The sequence below is a fragment of the Aethalodelphis obliquidens genome, unplaced genomic scaffold, assembly GCF_003676395.1.
Source record: "Aethalodelphis obliquidens isolate GAN/ISIS:26980383/991018 unplaced genomic scaffold, ASM367639v1 scaffold18, whole genome shotgun sequence".
Lineage (NCBI taxonomy): Eukaryota > Metazoa > Chordata > Mammalia > Artiodactyla > Delphinidae > Aethalodelphis > Aethalodelphis obliquidens.
Genome location: NW_020837962.1, coordinates 15837162 through 15855571, shown reverse-complemented (window position 1 = coordinate 15855571; position 18410 = coordinate 15837162). Strand labels below are relative to the sequence as shown.

Genomic DNA, 18410 nt, shown 5'->3' with positions numbered 1-18410 from the left:
ACTAGGAACTAGGATCCCAGAGGCCAAAATAAAAGAAACAAATAGCCTCATATTCTGGTCCTGCAGATCTTCCACCTACTGAGCATAGGATCCAGTGTTGGACACTGGACAACGTAGAGAGAAGAGCTGTCCCCAGTTCTGGAGCAGCTGCAATGCCACGCAGACACGGAACTAAATTCAAGTTGAAAGACACAAGGCCACCGATACTATGAGCAAAGGTCGACCGCGATGAGTGTGGACGTTACATGTCACATTTCAACATTCATACCAAAGTCAATTCTCCAATGCTGCACATCTGAAAATATCTTCCACTTGAATAACAACCCGAGAAATATTGTCTCAGAGCTCTGCCAGTTCCTGTTATTGTTTAGATTACTGTTGCCTTTTGTGGAAGTTCTTTGTTTATAAAGTGAAACCCGAAGATGTTTTATCTAACAGGAGAAACAGAGGAAATGACAAAGAAACCTTGACCTCAAAAGACAAACCTTTAGCACCAAGATAAGACTTCAGTATTTATACCTGGAATTTTGCACTTCCTTATATGCTACCATCATCCTTCTGGAGAAAATTCACACTTAAGGGCTCTTTGGTATTTATTTAACTTGCATTTATTCACTGTCTACTACAGGTTAGAGTCTGTGCTAAAAACTGAATAGGAGACACAGGCCAGGCTCTGGCCTCACGGAGCCTGAAGTCAAACAGGGATGACACAGAAACATGATTATTACTTCACATGATCTGAATCTCATGTAACACGAGCAGATACCACGAATCTAAGCTCTGGGAGGGAAAGCAGGCAGCTTCCCGAGAGGACTGTATGTTTAAGGCAGGATCCCAGGGTTTAACTAGGATTCAAATTAAGGAAAGAGAGTCAGAGCCAACTATGTAAAGCTAGTTCTCCAAAGCTGTATTCTCTGGACCTCCTATTCCAAATGGTTCGCCTTCTCTGAGAGGGCTGTGTTTGAGGGGCAGCAAAGGCCCCAGCTCCCAGTCCAGAAGGAACGGGCCCTGGGGTAGGGGGGGATCTCACGAGCTGGGGATCAGGGAGCCCTGGGTTCCAATCCCAGCTCCTCGTGTGGCCTTGGGTGGGTCACTTCATCTGACTCGGCCTCCTTCCTCTTATTTGTAAATCTGTGTAATGAATGACATCTACCTTCAACGGTGTCGTGGTGGGTTTAAATGAGAGAGCACCAAGCAGTGACGATGTTTATCCTCTCCTGAATCTGCTGTGGGGACAGGGCTCCGGGGGGACAGTTCACTTTGTCCTCACTCCACTCGGCAGCGGTGGGGCAGCTCCAAGGCTGGGGCCTGGCGCCATCGGAGTCTCCCTCACGTGTCAATGGGGCCCTGGAGGGGCTGTCGGCTGGAACCCCTACTCGGGGCCTTTCCACGGGGCCCAGCTGGTCTCACAGGCAGCCCTGCCCGGAGCGTTGAGCGCCGGCTGGGAGCCCCGTACGCTTTGCTGATCTCCGCTTTGAGGTCACTCAGTGTCACCTCTGCCGCCTTCCCTGTGCAGGTGGTTGCCGAGTCCCACCCAGACTCAAGAGGAGGGAAAGCAGACCTCCCAGCTTGAGGGGACCCGGCGAGGTTCTGGAAGAGCAGCGATACCACGATGGCCATTTAGGGAAACTATGATCCGCCACGGTGACCTATGCTGACGTCCCTCTGGTGCTAAGTCCCTTTCATACAGAGATCTATGATTCCATGAAAAAAAAAAAAAGATGAAAAGCGGGCATGGGGAGAAAGGCAAGCGGGGGATGTATGAGGAAGAGGAAGAGGCTTTTCCCTTGGGATGGGGCCACCATCAGGACCATATGCTCTCAGTAATCAACCAGGTTCCTTGCGCTCCCTGGTGGCCCAGCTCTAAGATGAGAACGAAATGAATTAATGCATTAAAGCGCCGGGGCCTGCCACGCAGTTGGCACTCCATAAAGGTGCACGGTTACAGTTTACGCTCTGGGGCTCTTGAGCCGTCCTCATCTCGGTTGGGCCCTGCAGCCACTGCATGATAACAGAATCCCTTAGGTACCAGGAAACAGGTAAGCATCCTCCCTGATCCTCTCTGTCAGAGAGAGGTCACATCCACAGCAGCGCACCAAGCCAGAGCACACCATATCCCTGCACACCGAGGAACTTGGAAACCAGAGTCCAGGCCCCGGCGCACTGGGCTTCAGTCGTCACTTACCCTTCACGCCAGCATCTCTCACTCCAGCCCCCACCTGCCCAGCATCCTGGAGGGCTTGAACTGTTATCTTCTCCGGCGGAAGCTCAAAAGTCCACGTGTCCTTTATCCATCTACAACACACAGAATTGGCCACTTAGCATTTGTACGCATTTTTTAAATGCCATGAAAACCACACGGGGACTTGCCCTTCACCTGGCTGGGAGGGGGTACTGAGAGGTGAGGGCACAGTCATCCTTGGTGTCTACGTGGGGTCGGTTCCAGGACCTGTCGATACCAAAACCCACGACGTCCAAGTTCCTTATTATTAAGCTCCATGCCTTGGGCTGGGTTACTCAATAAATATTTATATTTGACTGTCCTCGGAGGCCTTTAGTCAAATGCTAACAATCGTTCTCCCCTTTGCTAACACATTGGTGGCTGTGAAGTTTCTTCTCCCAATTAAAAAAATTTTTTTAATTAAAAAAATTTTTTATCTTCACTTTCCAAGGTTCCATGTCTTTTCTCCTGGTTCTCATATCTGGGAAATTTAGAAGCCAGCCTTTCCTTCATCAAGAATAGCATGCTTTGGGCTTCCCTGGTGGCGCAGTGGTTGAGAGTCCGCCTGCCGATGCAGGGGACACGGGTTCGTGCCCCGGTCCGGGAAGATCCCACATGCCGCGGAGCGGCTGGGCCCGCGAGCCATGGCCGCTGAGCCTGTGCGTCCGGAGCCTGTGCTCCGCAGCGGGAGAGGCCACAGCAGTGAGAGGCCCGCGTACCGCAAAAAAAGAAAAAAAAAAAAAAAGGGTCTTTTCTTCCTATTTTGATCCCTATTCCCACCTCTGGGCCAGGTAACGCAAGAAGGGACTTGCTTTACCAGAACGTTCTCTACACCCCTATGCCAATGCTCAGATTTCTAAAACTCCAAATAGTCTTCCACGTTAAAAAAGGAACTAATCAGCAAGGATGCTGTCTTCCCCATGAATTCAGTGACAGTTTGTTCCTTTAGCCCTTGCATGACCTCAGCTCCAACAATGTGAACAGTCCTGAAATCTTCAAGTCTAGGGCTTGGAGATGGTACAGAATATGAAATTCCCAAATGATTCCATTTCTTTTTCTTTTCTCCTAACAACACCCTCACCTTTTCAGAATTACCTAAGTGCATGAATGCAGTCATCTTGCTTACAAACAAACAGAAAACAAAACATAAATGCTAGATCGATGCTCAAGTTTCCTTTAGCAATCTAAATGTCCACTGACAGAGGAATGGATAAAGAAGATGTGGTACATAACTACAATGGAACATCACTCAAGTCATAAACAAGAATGAAATCATGCCACTTGCAGCAACATGGAAGGACCTAGAGATTATCATACCAAGTGAAGTAAGTCAGACAGAGAAGACAAATATGATATGACTTCACTTATTTGTGGAATCTAAACTATGATACAAATGAACTTATTTACAAAACAGACTCACAGACTTTGAAAACAAACTTGTGGTTACCAAAGTGGGGGAGGGAAAAATTAGGAGTTTGGGATTAACATACACACACTACCACATACAAAACAGATAATCAACAAGGACCTACTGTATAGCACAGGGAACTCTACTCAATATTCCGTAATAACCTATAAGGGAAAAGAATCTGAAAAAGAATAGATACATGTATATGTATAACTGATTCACTTTGCTGTGCACCTAAAACTAACACAACATTGTAAATCAACTGTGCTCCAATATAAAATAAAAATTAAATTAAAAAAAGCTCAAGTTTCCTTTGACTGTCACCACTAATGCCTGCAGCCTGCATCCCTGGCACACATGGACACTGTCAGAACTTGGAAGGATATCTTTCCAGATCAATTCTGTGCAAACATTTACTCTCTCTCTCTCTCTCTCTCTCTTTCTCACACACACACACACACACACACGTGTTTCTTTTCTAAATAAATGTTTGTGTCGTCCTGCACATTGCTTATTCCATTCTCAGGATGTCTTATCAGGGTTCCTACAACAGTATAAAAGGATGAACTCATCCTTTTTTTTTAAACTCTTTCATCAGTATTTCATAGTCTCACTGCTCTGCCAGGCTGTGTAACTGGACGCTGACCTCCTTGCCAGCACCTCCCCTGGTACCCTCCCTAGCACAGGCACACACACCCCCTCCATCATGCCCTGGGTTCACATTTTCTGGCCTGGAATAGCCTCCCTGCCCTCTCCATGTACTTAAGACTCAGCTCTAAGGCCTGGAGGCAACATATTTGATCTTGAATCCCAGTTGAATCTCTCAGACAAGTTACTTAATTGTTACTTACTTGGGTTCCTTCTGTGTAAAGTGGGGTGATTGTAATAGCACCTGCCTCAAAGGGTTGTTCTAAGGGTCAAGTAAAATAACCATGGAAAGCACAGGCCCATTTCAGGTTACTCAGCAAATGCTCAATAAATGTTAACCGCCACCCACCATCACCAACATCAGTCGCTGTCATCATCATCCTCACCTTTTTTTTTTTTTGATAATAATTTAAATCCCATTTTCCTCCTTAATTCAGATTTTCCTCGGAACCCCTATTTCACATGTAGATAGGGCTACTGAAAAATAATCCCAATAAGCTTCAAGCTCCATTTACATCACTTATAAAGTCTTCTCTTTTTTAAAAATTATTTTCTTTTTTCATGGAAAGGCATTTTATTTTAAATATAGCAGTGTGTACATGTCAATCCCAAACTCCCAATCCATCCTTCCCCCACCCCTCCCCCCGGCAACCATAAGTTTGTTCTCTATGTCTGTGAGTCTGTTTCTGTTTTGTAAATAATTTCATTTGTATTATTATTATTTTTTTTAGATTTCACATATAAGGATATCATATGATATTTGTCTTTCTCTATCTGACTTACTTCACTTGGTATTATAATCTCCAGGTCCATCCACATTGCTGCAAATGACATTGTTTCATTGTTTTTTATACTGAGTCATATTCCATTGTATATATGTACCACGTCTTTATCCATTCATCTGCTGATGGGCATTTAGGTTGCTTCCACGTCTTGGCTATTGTAAATAGTGCTGCAATGAACATTGGGGTGCAGGTATCTTTTCGAATTAGAGTTTTCATCTTGTCCAGATATATGCCCAGGAGTGGGATTGCTGGATCATATAGTAGTTCTATTTTTAGTTTTCTGAGGAACCTCCATACTGTTCTCCATAGTGGCTGCACCAATTTACATTCCCGTCAACCGTGTAGGAGGGTTCCCTCTTCCCCACACCCTCTCCAGCATTTATTGTTTGTAGATTTTTTGATGATGGCCATTCTGACTGGTGTGAGGTGATACCTCACTGTAGTTTTGATTTGCATTTCTCTAATAATTAGTGATGCTGAGCATCTTTTCAAGTACCTCTTGGCCATCTGTATGTCTTCTCTGGAGAAATGTCTCTGTAGGTCTTCTGCCCATTTTTTTGATTGGGTTGATTGGTTTTTTTTTGATAGTGAGCTGTTTGTAAATTTTGGAGACTAATCCCTTGTCAGTTGCATCGTTTGCAAATATTGATATTTTCTTCCATTCTGTGGGTTGTCTTTTCATTTTGTTTATGGTTTCCTTTGCTGTGCAGAAGCTTTTGAGTTTAATTAGGTCCCATTTGTTTATTTTTGTTTTTGTTTCCGTTACACTACACAATGTCTTCTGATCTTTGCTAATAGATCAATAAGAGGTCGGGTTAATTTACTGGCCACTGTATCCAGGTGGGCTGCACAGTCACACAGAGCAAAGGGGCCCAGCGAGGAAAGGAAGCTTATCCTTTCAAGGCACAAAAAATCCACTGCTTTCTCCATTATATTGTTTCTATTATATTAATTAAGTATAGACAAATAAAATAACTAGGCATCAATACCTTATTCTCATGAGCTTGTACAATTATAAAACCAAGCACAATGACAAATTATATAAGAACAAGAATGTAACCAATACGATTAGAAGTAACAAGATTAATTTAATGTAAGAGATGATGTTGTTTTGCTGAAACTTGTCCCTTGTGACGGGAGTATAGTGGAGTTGCATCTTCTGTGAGGGAAGGGCTAACGGAAGAGAATCAGTCAAGGGTCACCCTTCGAGGTAAGCTGCTGTATGGAGGCACCCACGCACAGACCACCTGGAGAAATCGCAGACTCCGAGGGGAAGAGCAGGTGAAACTGCTCACACGATTCAAATGATACCAACCTCTCTTCCACTCTCTGTGTTCTCCTCACCCCAACCCACGTGTCTCTGCCTGAACCTCTGTGAACTTCATCCACTTGCCCCACTAGACTGCACTTGCCTTCACCTGGGGCAAAGCATCTATGCCCTCAGCCCCCCTGTTCCCTCCTCCCACCCTCCAACAATTCCAGTCTGTGGGAAGACTTGGCCCCAAGGCAAATTAAAGAAACACAAACCAGAGGCAGGACTGAAGTTACCTGGCAAGACTTGGCTACAAGGCTCAAACCCTGCCAGGGTCGCACCCCTGGCTGCACAGCTAAGAAGGTTTACGCAACAAAGCAAGCCTCATGGCCAGGTCACACCTGAAATCAATCACAGCAGAATTTCTGGGGGTGGACCCACACAGTCTCAATTTTCAAAGCCCATTGGGTGATTCCAATGTTGAGTGAAGGTTGAGAACCAGTGATCTAGTGATGAATGGCTTTCAATCTCTTTGGACATCTGCCCACAGTAATACAGTTCACATCATGACCCAGACCTACACGTACACATACAGCACAGAAACAAACATTTTATAAAACAGTACCTAACCCTTACATCCTGATGTTTTCCAGTCCATTCACTTTTACTGAAAGCAATGCTGGACATGCCTATTAAAGAGTCATAAGCCACTAGTCCACTAGAAGTTATGACCCATAGTTTGATAAACATTGCCTTAGATGACCCAGAATATAGTTAGATGAATTATGAACCGTTATCCTTAAAATAAAAACACACTTCAAACATTCCCAAAGAGGATATATGAATTCCTGAGCATAAGTCCATACTTACAGATGCCCATTTTGAAAATCTTCATTATACTCCAATCTCTCATTTGACAAAACAGGAAAGGCCAAACTCGTATGTCTGTCCACTCAGTGTGCACATATGTCTGTGTATGCTCTGCTTTGCCCACTAACCATGATTTCACAACTATATTATCAGGCAGCGTTTTGTCTACTTGAAATATCCTGAAATTATTACATTGTGGACCCCAAAACTTAGAGCTTAATTACACTGTTTCAATGTGTGCAGAGGTGCTGGTCTTAAGTTTTCCTTTGTCCATACACCCTGGTGCATCGCACAGTACGGAGCATGAAGTAGGCATTTGCATTAATACCTGTTGACTGAGTTTTAGCATTCTGGCATAGATTTCCAACTTGGATTTAACAAAATAGTATACTAGGGAGGCTGATAAACCTATCTGGCCTTACAGAAAAGGGGGTTTGCTATCCCCAGCCATATCTCAATAGTTACCGTGCTCCTAACATCAGGCTATAGTTGTAGGTATCCGGTGCTCTTGCCACACAAGCAAATTATAATTCAATGTTGCTTCCAGCACCCATTTTTCACTAATGTCGCTGCATGTTGAAATATTTTAATACATTGTATTAAATAAAATATATTATTAAAATTCATTTTACCTATTTCTTTTAACATTTTTTAATGTAACTCCTAGAAAATTTAGAATATGTGGCTCACATTATATTTCTACTGGACAGCATTTCTCTGTGGAACAGCCCTCAAAGTCTTATGGGCTCCTAGTACTACTGTCTCCTATGCCTTGGTTGGTGTACTTGCTGTATTCTAAACACACACACACACACACACAAAGACACAAACACACACACACACAAAGACACATACATACAAAGACGCACAGATGTACGCAAAGACACAAACACACGTACATATAAATACACACAGACGTACACAAAGACACAGACACACACACAAAGACACATACAAAGACACACACACACACACACACAAAGACACACACACAAAGAGACACACACACACACGCACACATGCACACACACACACAGGAGGATGCTCAGTCTAAAACCCCTCACCCTCTGCTGCCACCTCCTGCTCCAATCCAGGCTTTCCTTTAATATCCATCTCAAAGTACAGCAGGTCACCGCGGGCGCGTACGAAGGACTGACGGCACGCCAGGCACTACGCCAATTGCTTTCCCCAACTCCCTTACACCATCACAGCAGCCTCATGAGGCAAGCAGCATTAGAGTCTCAACTGAAAGCAGGACACAGTGAAGTGAGCTGCTTGGCACCATGAGCTGGTCATGGCAAAACCCAGATCTGTCCCCACTGTCCCCACCTTTAACCCCCGTGGTGGCCCCTGCCCCCCCCCAAGTCTGCTCTGGGTCCCGTGCATCACGTGTCCCTCACCCCTTTGAAGCCTCACTGAACTTGGGTAATACACCTCTGTTTGCATGCCTTTCCGCAGCGTGCATTACTATGTTGTACTGTCATGGTCTTGATTTTGTCTGACCCACACAATTTCCTCTCAAGACCAGGATGAACTCTGCTCTTGCTTAAGTCTTCATGGAACACGGCACTTTGGGACCTCAGTCAGTGTTTGACTAAAATACAGCATATTATATATTTGAATGTCCTCCCCTCACCACCTTTTACAAATAATAAACTCTGGCTGTTGAAAAGGGAATTGGGGAAATTGGTGTGGACGCCCGCTGCCGACAGGCGGAACCTAAAAGGGGCGGCAAAGGAGAGCAGCTGGGCGTCTAAGGTCCCCTCCGGCAGGGCCACCTGTGAGGACCTTCTTAGTTTCTCTCGTTCACCTCATGCTGTCAGGTTGACCCTGTCCTTGACCTTGTCCCTAGAGGGCACCCTGACCCCCACCTACCCAACCACAGAAAACTGCCTGAGAAGAAACTGATGGGGGAGGGAAGGAAGGAAATATGTAAGGAATTAGGAGAGTAATTACGGGTATTTCCAACACATGAACATTTCTGGTAAGTCTAGAAGACTCTAACCTTTAGCTATTTTATTGTCTGAGTGGGCACAAAAAAAAGTCAGAATGCAGACCCATAGTCATACCGATAGATAAATCATTCCAAATGCCGGCTTTGCATGAGAATAGGAACATTTCCCAAAACACATCTTCTGTTAACAGTTCTAGGAACATTTATCCCAAGAAATAATTTACTTTTTGGTAAATATTAATAGAAGTTACAATACCTATGAAATAAGAATTCAAATTAGCTATATATTTTCTATTCCCTTTCCAAAGACTTTTGGGTAATTGAGAAATTTTAGATTACTTCCGATTACTTTAAAATAGACCTGTTAGTTAACTTTCCTTATGCAAATTTTTCTCACTTCCAGGGGAGGGGCACACCTCCTCTCCTGGTGGGTCATCTCTTACTCTGATATGTTTTCTTTCAAAGGACAAATCAAGAATTTTGTTGCCCTTTGACAATCCAAACCTTAGCACTGTACTAACTCACTAAATTAGATTCTTTGACCTTTGCTTAAACACATACGATTAAATTAAATAAGATCTACAAGACTGTTTTAAAGAATTTTCTCGAATAAATAGGTTCACTATTATGGAAACGTCTTCTTAACTTCAGAAATGACCAGCATTTCTAGGAATGCAGATACATCCGTGGTAATTCTGCAACCATTCCTGTTTCTATTCTGCCAGTTAAGGAAAGGGCCAGCAGTTCATTTGTTTATTCACTTTAATAAATATTGGCTGGGTTTTGCTCAAGGTCTCAGCTGGACACTGCGGGGACACAGACAGGGCCCTGTTTTTAAATGTGAGCATCTGAAAGAGATGCAGAAGACGAGTGGAGTTTCAACGGGGGAGCGAGAGGAAAGGCATTTTAGAGAAAACCACTTGGCCAAAAGCAGGTGTGCCGAGGTCAAAGCATTAGAACACCAGTTGGCCTTGGGAGGCCTGGGGATGGGAGAGGACAGGCAGTCCAGGAAAGGGCCCGGACCAAGGGTGGGGCTTCCACTGTACAATGTAAACCTAGGGGAGCCCCCGAAGTCTGTGTCGGGGTGGGGTGCTGGAGGTGGAAGGGCCACTTAGGGCAGATAATGAAGACCTGAACCATGAACTACGACCTTGAACTAGGAAAGACGGTACCGGACACGAGAGCTGTTACAGAAGGCAACTGCTGTACGTGAGGAAGCTCCAAAAGGGCCCCCAAGAGGAAAAGGATGCCGTGAGAAGGAGCTGGTGCAGGCAGGTGACGATTATTATATTTTTAGATAAGTTGAGTCTAAGTGGAAAAGTCCAACGCTAGTTGAAAAATTAACAGGAATAAATGTGTATTTCTGTTTCAGCATAGAACTCCCCTCCCCACAAACCCACATACACAGATAGAGAATGAAGGACAAGTGGTTAACAGCTGCCCTTGTGATCGACAAGGCCAGGGGTCAAGTTTCCTGTGTGGGAAGCAGGCATCCTGACCGCTGGCCTTATTAAAACTAGAGGAATTGAGTGGGTGTATGATTATGTCACTTTTGGATGAGTTGAGTCTGAGGTTCCAGGGGCAGGCCGGCTGGGATCCAGAGCATGGCCACTGCACCATTAGGAATGAAATCTCATTCCAGTCCTCTGTCTGAGGTCACTTCTCTCCATTGTGACCTAGGGCATTAGGCAAGTTGCTCACCACCAGCCAGCGTGGGAGCCACCCAACCTTGGGCTTCATCGGAAAGCTTGAGGATGGTACCCATGTTCTCAGTTGCTGCGTTTTTGGAGGTTTACCCCATTTGAGGACAAGGTAAACAGATCTCTCCAGCATTCTCTCCTATCAGTTACTTTTGCCAAAAGCAGTAGATATTTAAAGCTCTAAAACTACAAAAAAGAAAACCTGAAAAGAACTCAATTCTTTACCAGTAGAAAGGTCAGTTTGTAAGCTACATCTAGAGACGTTCCGGTTAAAAATTATCCAAAACAAAACCACTACAAAAGGTATTAGGCATAGTTACTCCTCCATCAAAACAGTCCTTATTTGTTTAGTCACTGAGGCCCCATTCATTCTAGATACCCATCACTGCATAACAAATCCCCACAGGAGTCAGTGGCTTGAAACAGCCATCATTTTATTCTCTCTCTGGTTTCTGAGGGTCTGGAATTCAGGCAGGGCTTGGCTGGGTGGTTCCGGATGAGAGTCCTCAATGTGACTGCAGCCACAGAGAAAGGAGCTGGGGCTGGAATAAAGGGCGGGAGTGGGGGTGGGGGGCGGAGAGACAGCTGGCACAGGTGGAGAGCGGCAGGGCATCTTTCTCTTACTTCTTGTAGGTTCAGACCATGCAGTCTCTTCCCATGGACCAGTCTGGGCTTCCTCACAGCGTGGCAGCCTCAGCATGGTCCAGAGAGCAAGGTGGAGAATGCATCACCTTTTCCAACTCATCCTCAGAAGTAAGGCAGTGTTATTTTTGCCACATTCTACTGGTTACAAGTGAGACTCAAACCTAGCCAGATTCAAAGGGAAGAGATGAGACTTTATCTCTTGTTGGGGTGTGGGGTGCGGGTGGGCAAAGAGAACATGTGACGACGGTGCGTCCATCGTTAGAGAAGTGAGCCTCCCCCAGTCTAAGGTTAGCTGTGTACGGCAGATGTCACATACCAGGAAACCATCGCCATTCTCATTTCTGAGGTATGTACACCAGGCAAAGCATTTCTAAGCTGCTTGTCACACAGAGGAGGGGGAGAAACCATCATATCCTTGTGTTTTAGCCCCTTTGCAACTTTAAAGATAATACAACATGTGGAAAGTACTTTGTGAACTTGAAGTTGTCGTGATCGTTCAATGCAATTTGGAAACATCTCTGAAAAGTTTGTTATCTCTGAAATTCTGACATATTATCAAGGGAGATGACACTCTCCTTGGCAAGTTTTATCTTCTTAACAAATAGCACTTGACTTGCCCTTAGAAAGTATTTGGGTATTTCCTAGAGTCTCATTTAATAGAGAACTTGGAAAGTAAAAACCATCACCAAGACTGGCCTTATAAACTGTTTCTCATTGGATGAGACAGTAACTACAGCTGTGGGCAAGGAACGCTTGCCTTGGGCTGCAGTTTAGGAAAGAAAGTGCAACACAGCAGGTGCCAGGTGACTGGTCAGTCTGCTGTCCTCGGAAGGGACGGTCCCAAGGACAACATTACCGTCTGCAAACTGAAGCTCACTTCTCCTCCTGGGTCCAGCCAACTCTCATTTCACATCTTCCTGGGTTTTGTCCATTTTAGTTCTGATTTTTTAAATCTTTGATTCAACGTTGCCGTACATAAACATATATATATATACACATACACAAATATATATATGACAAATATATGTACGACAACCTTGAATCAAAAACTTTTAAAAGAAAATGCTTATCTCAGGATATTTAATTAACTAATGTTGGAACACTGCCATTTTCTTCTGCTTTGGGGTATGTATGTGTGTTTAGAGAGGGGTGAACATTTAACCCCTGAAACGTTTTGATTCTCAAACTCTTCTTTTCTTCTGATTGCAGCTCTGCGTGCATGTGTTCTGCGGCATTCTGTTCCTTTTATAATAGATTTTCTTTCCTGGACCGGCAGTGAGCTTGGACACAGACAAGGGACGGGGCCTGGGGTGGCTAACGAGGTTTCTTGATTCAAGCTCGCCCCCTGCTGTTGGTTTGGTGAAGTGCAGTTTCTTTATTGCGTAGTGCATTTCTTGGCGAGGGGGATTCTGATCTCTTTCATCTCTGCAGGACTCCTCCACCGTTCTTTCTCCACATCTTCTCCAAGGGGCAACCTTCCAAGGTTCCCCTTCTGTCTCGAAGCCTCGGGTCCCACACGCATTCCAGTATTTCCACCCAGGATGGGGCTTGTCTTTCTAGGGGTGATGTTTTCTGGGCTAGGTCACACAGGCTTCCCAGACTCCTGTCCTTTATTCCACATTTTCTCTGCTATCTCTGCCCACTGCTCCGGACAGGGGTGGGCTCCAGAGCTGCCTGGCTGGACTTGGGTGTTTATCTCATTAATCACAGGTAACTTGGAAGTTTGTAGAATTCTGTCTCCTTGAAATATGCACGGCATCTGTAAACAATGGTTTTCTTTGCTCTATTTGTCGATTTGGGTTATTTTGGGGGAAGTTACACAAAGATATTTGGACCTAAGCAACCAGCATTCTATTGTAACTCAGAGCTCTATATGTCAAAATGCCATTTACTGCATTAAATAGGTCCTTTCTACCCAAACCTACATACTCTTCACAATACAAGAATGTCTCAGCGCAGCAGTATAGGTAACTTTTTAAACAATGAACACTTTGTCATCACTAGCATGCTTTCACACATGCACCCACAAAACCAATTGTTTAAAAGACTTTCTGACAACTAAAGCAGACTGGAGCAAAAATTCTTAAATACCATCAGCTGTCACCAAAACATCCCAACTTGCCCCGACCAGATCAGCAGAGGGCAGAGCCCCTGACACCACCTGCCACCCTGAATGAAACCTCAGGTAGCAGAAGTCACTGGGAAAGCCACATCCAGGTTTCAAGCTGCCCTGGGATATTCAAGTTTCCGCCTAAATTCAGATAATTCTCAGGGTCGGAGGAGGGCGCTCCTGGCCTCGGTTCCAGACCGGCTCAGACACACCCTGCAGGAGATGCTGTCCCCCCAGCACCGGAGGATGTCTGTGGCTGGGGGAGAGGAGGACAGGCCCTTCCCGGGGGCACAGCAGGCCTGAGAGCTGGGAATTGCCCCCCCCTCCCGCCAAACAGCCCCCATTCAGGCCTGCTGGGAGCAGGCGTCGGAATCCTGGGCCCCCCCAGCGCTCACCCTCAGCAGGGTGACCGAGTCAGGTTGTCACCAACCTTGTCCGCAGGCTGATTTGACAGATCACACACCCTGGATCAGCTGCCTCCCAGCACCCCCGCTCCCCTCCCGGTGTTTCCTAGGGTTCCCCAGCCCCAACATCCCCCTCCCCCGATGAGTCACACTCGGATCTCTGCTCAGGGCCTGCTTCTAGAGGCGCCCGGAGTGAGGCAGCCTCCCTGGGGAGCCTCTCCTCCAGCCTCCCAGAGCCTCCAGTGGGAAAGTCATCGCCCAGGTCAGAGCAAGGAAGGCGGCCCCAAACAGAGCGAGAAGGACAGGGGTCGTGGATGCAATGCCCCAGGGTCTGGGAGGCTCCCGAGCAGGTCCCGATGGGAGTGCCGAGCAGAGTCTGGACCACTGGTGGGGCTGCGGCGGAGCATTTAAAGGGCGGGTGGTGAGGAGGACCCCCGGCTTTCTCTGACCCGGGCCTGCGGACACAGCAACGTCTCTGTAAATATTTGTGGAAGGGAGGAGTTCAGCGTGAGGGAACCACACTAACGTAAACCCTGTTCACCACGGAAGCCTCTTCCGGTCAGCACTCGAACAACAGGGGAACATTTGTTGTTTCCTGATGCAACAGAGAAATCAGGGCAGCAGGCTGAGCTGGAGTTGAATTTGACAGAATCCCTCCCGCTGCCACCGTGGGGCTCTGAAAACCCGACACCGACCCCCAGCATCCTCTCTGCGGCGAATTCTTGGGTGAGGTCGCATGTGCAAGGAGCTGTCATGTGTGGAGACGTGGACACGGCTCACGGGCGCCTCCCCAGCCCCTCACTCTGCCACAAGGCTGGCGGGTGCCCCACGTCCCCACCCCACCCATTAGAGGCAGGAGCTGGCATCCCAGCATCCAGGTGTGCAGTGGAGCCCACGAAATACTCAGTGGCTGAGATCAATGCACCTGTTCACCAGGTGGGGCCCACCTTAGTGATTCAGACAAGGACAATCCACCTGGGTCCTGTTTCAGAAGAGGCCACACAAAGCTCATGTCCTACCCAGGAGCAAGGGAAGCATTTTGAACGCAGGAGAGAAAGATGAACATTTACACACAAGATCACCGCTGTTTTCAATTCTTGGAGAGATCAGTTCATCAAATCAACAGTTATTTTTAAATTTCATTATTTTACAATAATCAACACTTTTTTTTTTAAAGATGTTGGGGGTAGGAGTTTATTAATTAATTAATTAATTATTGCTGTGTTGGGTCTTCATTTCTGTGCGAGGGCTTTCTCTAGTTGTGGCGAGCGGGGGCCACTCTTCATCGCGGTGTGCAGGACTCTCACTATCGCGGCCTCTCTTGTTGCGGAGCACAGGCTCCAGACGCACAGGCTCAGTAGTTGTGGCTCACGGGCCTAGTTGCTCCGCGGCAACTAGGTCCTCCCAGACCAGGGCTCGAACCCGTGTCCCCTGCATTGGCAGGCAGAATTCTCAACCACTGCGCCACCAGGGAAGCCCAATCAACACTTTTTAATACACATTTCATGTCTGGCATGGGGTTAGATGCTGGCCACACGGCCAGGAACAGGCAGGCTCCAGCTTGACCCTCCCCTCAAGGAGCTTTGTGAGAAAGGCCACTCTAGTGCAATCAGTCCACTGAATATTTTATGACTAATTCTCCTATAAATATCTACTTTGTCTAATGTGCGTCTGTGGGATCTGGTCACAGAGCCCAGATAAGGAATGCCTAACCATTTAGGCATTAAAACCTCAAAGAGTTAAACAGGGCTTTATATAAAATGTGTTCTAAATCACTCTCCCTTAAGTAAGCAACCTGTCAGGAGAAACATTAACATTTCTGTGATGATCTGGGACCTTGATCATGGGACCTTTGATGGTCAACAACCTTCAGTGCATAGGTCTGCATGAAGGCTTTGCACCCTTCACTGTGAGGAGCATTATAAGTGCAAGCACAGGTTAGGGAGACTGGCCACAGACTTCCACCTGGATACACCTTTCCCGGAAAAAACAAAACCAAGTAGCACACCATCCTCCTCTGTTGGCATCGGCCTCTCGTCAAAGCGCGGTGAAGGGGATGTGGATGCAGGATTTCCAGGTGATGCAACACTGCTGCTTTTCTAAACAGACCCCCGAAGCCGGGACATGAGCTTCCCCAGCCTCACCTGTTCAAAGTCACAGTCGGTGCTCTCTCTCTTGCGCTCTATGATTATATCTAGCAGTATGATAAGCAGGTGATCCAACAGCGCTGCGTCCGGCACGGCAGCCCCTGCGGCAGAGGCCACGGCTGCTCCCCAAGCACGCACGTGCCCCGTCTATTTCTCAGACCTTCTTGCATCTGGGGAGTGTATGGGATTGGGTTCTGTCCAGCCAAATAGGGGTGGTAGTTACGTGTGTCCCTCTTAGACGTGGGATTTAACCATCCCAGTCTGCAGCCCCTTCGCCCCTCCTGCAGTGACCTTGTAACTGTCTGTTCCTGATGACTTGCTGCAGTAAAGGACAGCCCGGGGCACTGAGCCCCGACCTGCAGAAGACCCATCCCACACGCACTGCCAGACGCACACCTTTATGTGTTAAGCTCCGAAAGCTTGGGGTTTATTTACTAACCTCTCCAGACAAACGCAACCATCTGGTCAGACGTGCCCTGCGTCTCTCTGCTACTGGGAAACCTGGCATAAAATGCACGGAGGCCCTGCCCCCCATTCAGGACCTCCATTATCGTCCTCACTGCCCATTGGACTGAACTGTTACGCACGCATAACTCTTTCTAATTCTCTCTTTTGTGGCAGGGGCTGTTCTTAGCCCCATTTCACACATGAAGAAACTGGGGCTCAGAGACGTTCATTCATTTGCCTCGATACACACAGCTAGCGAGTGAGGCCCCGTGGCTTTACAGCACACGCTCTTGTTCACCACACAGCGCTGCCTCTCCGCCCCAGCCATCTTGCTTCCGCCCCAGCCCCAGCCATCTGGCTTCCGCCCCAGCCATCTCCTGGAGGCTGCGTGCTTCACCTAACTGCATTGCTCCACGGGGGTCCCACGGTGATACCCCTGTCCACACTTGGTTTGACCTGAGATTTATGACACCCTAGGTTCAGAGGAGGGCAGGGCACGGGATGTCTCAGCAAAGAATGAAACACCATGGCCCCTTGTGACTGGACTTTTTGGGAGACAGTGCTTCTTCAAAACCCAGAAATTCATGACCGTGATGGGAAGCTATCTCTGCAAACAGCCCTGGGAAACGACTGCTTCCAGGTTATTTTAATGCCTTCCTTTGAACAGAGCCCCAGGTATAGAGCTGCCTCCACGATGGATGAAGTTTCTCAAGAAATATCTTCTCCATTACCAACTCATGCTCTGAATCACATTCCACTCTGGCCCAAGAATTCCATCAATGAGCTTTGGTGTTTTATATTTTCGTCTCTGAATTTTTCGGAATTGTTCTAATTGTGTATAAGTGGATAGTACCTTTATAATCAGAAATGAAAGCTATTATCTATTAAAGAGGGACTCACAGGGAGGAGAAACGCTCAACTATTACACCAGCCGTAACAGCGGTTTTTTAGGGCAAACATTCGGACTCCCGGAGTGGGGTGGGTTTTACTAGGCTTGGACTGACTTGAGATTTGGTGTCTTCTTTCCCTCGAGGCACAAAATATGCTGGTACCGATCGAAACCAAATCAATCGCCCTGACTTGAGCTCTGTAAGCAACAGCTGTGATACTTTTAGAAGTGCGGTGTGGCGGCACGGTCTCGGCAGCAAAGGTTTTATTTTAGAAAATCTCTTAAGTGTTCAGGTTTGTAAATATACTCCCATTTCTAGCTTCTGGATCTGGGATGCTTACTTATCTGAGGCTCTCGGCTTGGCTACAGTTTGACAAGAGCGGCCAAAATGAATGTTTTTCTTCCTGGAAGGCATCACGGGTCCTGGGATTTGGAATCACACTCCTCACTCAAATCCCGGCTTCCATATCTTCTCACCTTGGGACCCCAAGCCAGTGAATTACATCCGCCCGAAGTTCAGTTCTGCTGATCCATGAACAGTGGGAAGTAACAGCTCACCCCAGGATGTAGTAGGAATGGGATGAGCTGACATCGGTGGCACGTCCAGCCCAGGGCCTGGCCCAGAGAAGCTGCCCCACGAGCTGCTCACTCCGTCCCTCCTCCCTTCCACACTGGCTGGGGGCCGGCCGTGCTCAGAAGTGAGCCTCTGAAAACACAAGCCAGAAGTTTCCTTCAACACTGTTCCTCAGCATCTGGTTTTGCTGACTGTGTGCTTTTTTGATATCTATCACAATCCTTCAGCTTAATGACTGCAAGACTCAATAACATAACTGGAAGTGCCCTTAGCTGCAGGGCAGCACACGATGGAGAGTAACTACTGTTGTTATTATTATTGTGAAGGTCATTTTTATCTGGGCTTTGAATGCCTGC

The 18410-nt window shown here is 46.8% G+C and overlaps 1 protein-coding gene across 1 annotated transcript in view; it reads right to left on the bottom strand.

Annotated features, from left to right (window-relative positions):
* RIN2 (Ras and Rab interactor 2) overlaps positions 1–2292 on the bottom strand; it is a 176166-nt gene extending 173874 nt beyond the window's left edge. The window contains exon 1 of the mRNA XM_027118080.1: positions 2186–2292. The gene's annotated coding sequence lies outside the window, so the exon portion shown is untranslated. The remainder of the gene's footprint in view (positions 1–2185) is intronic.
* Positions 2293–18410: the final 16118 nt, after the last annotated feature.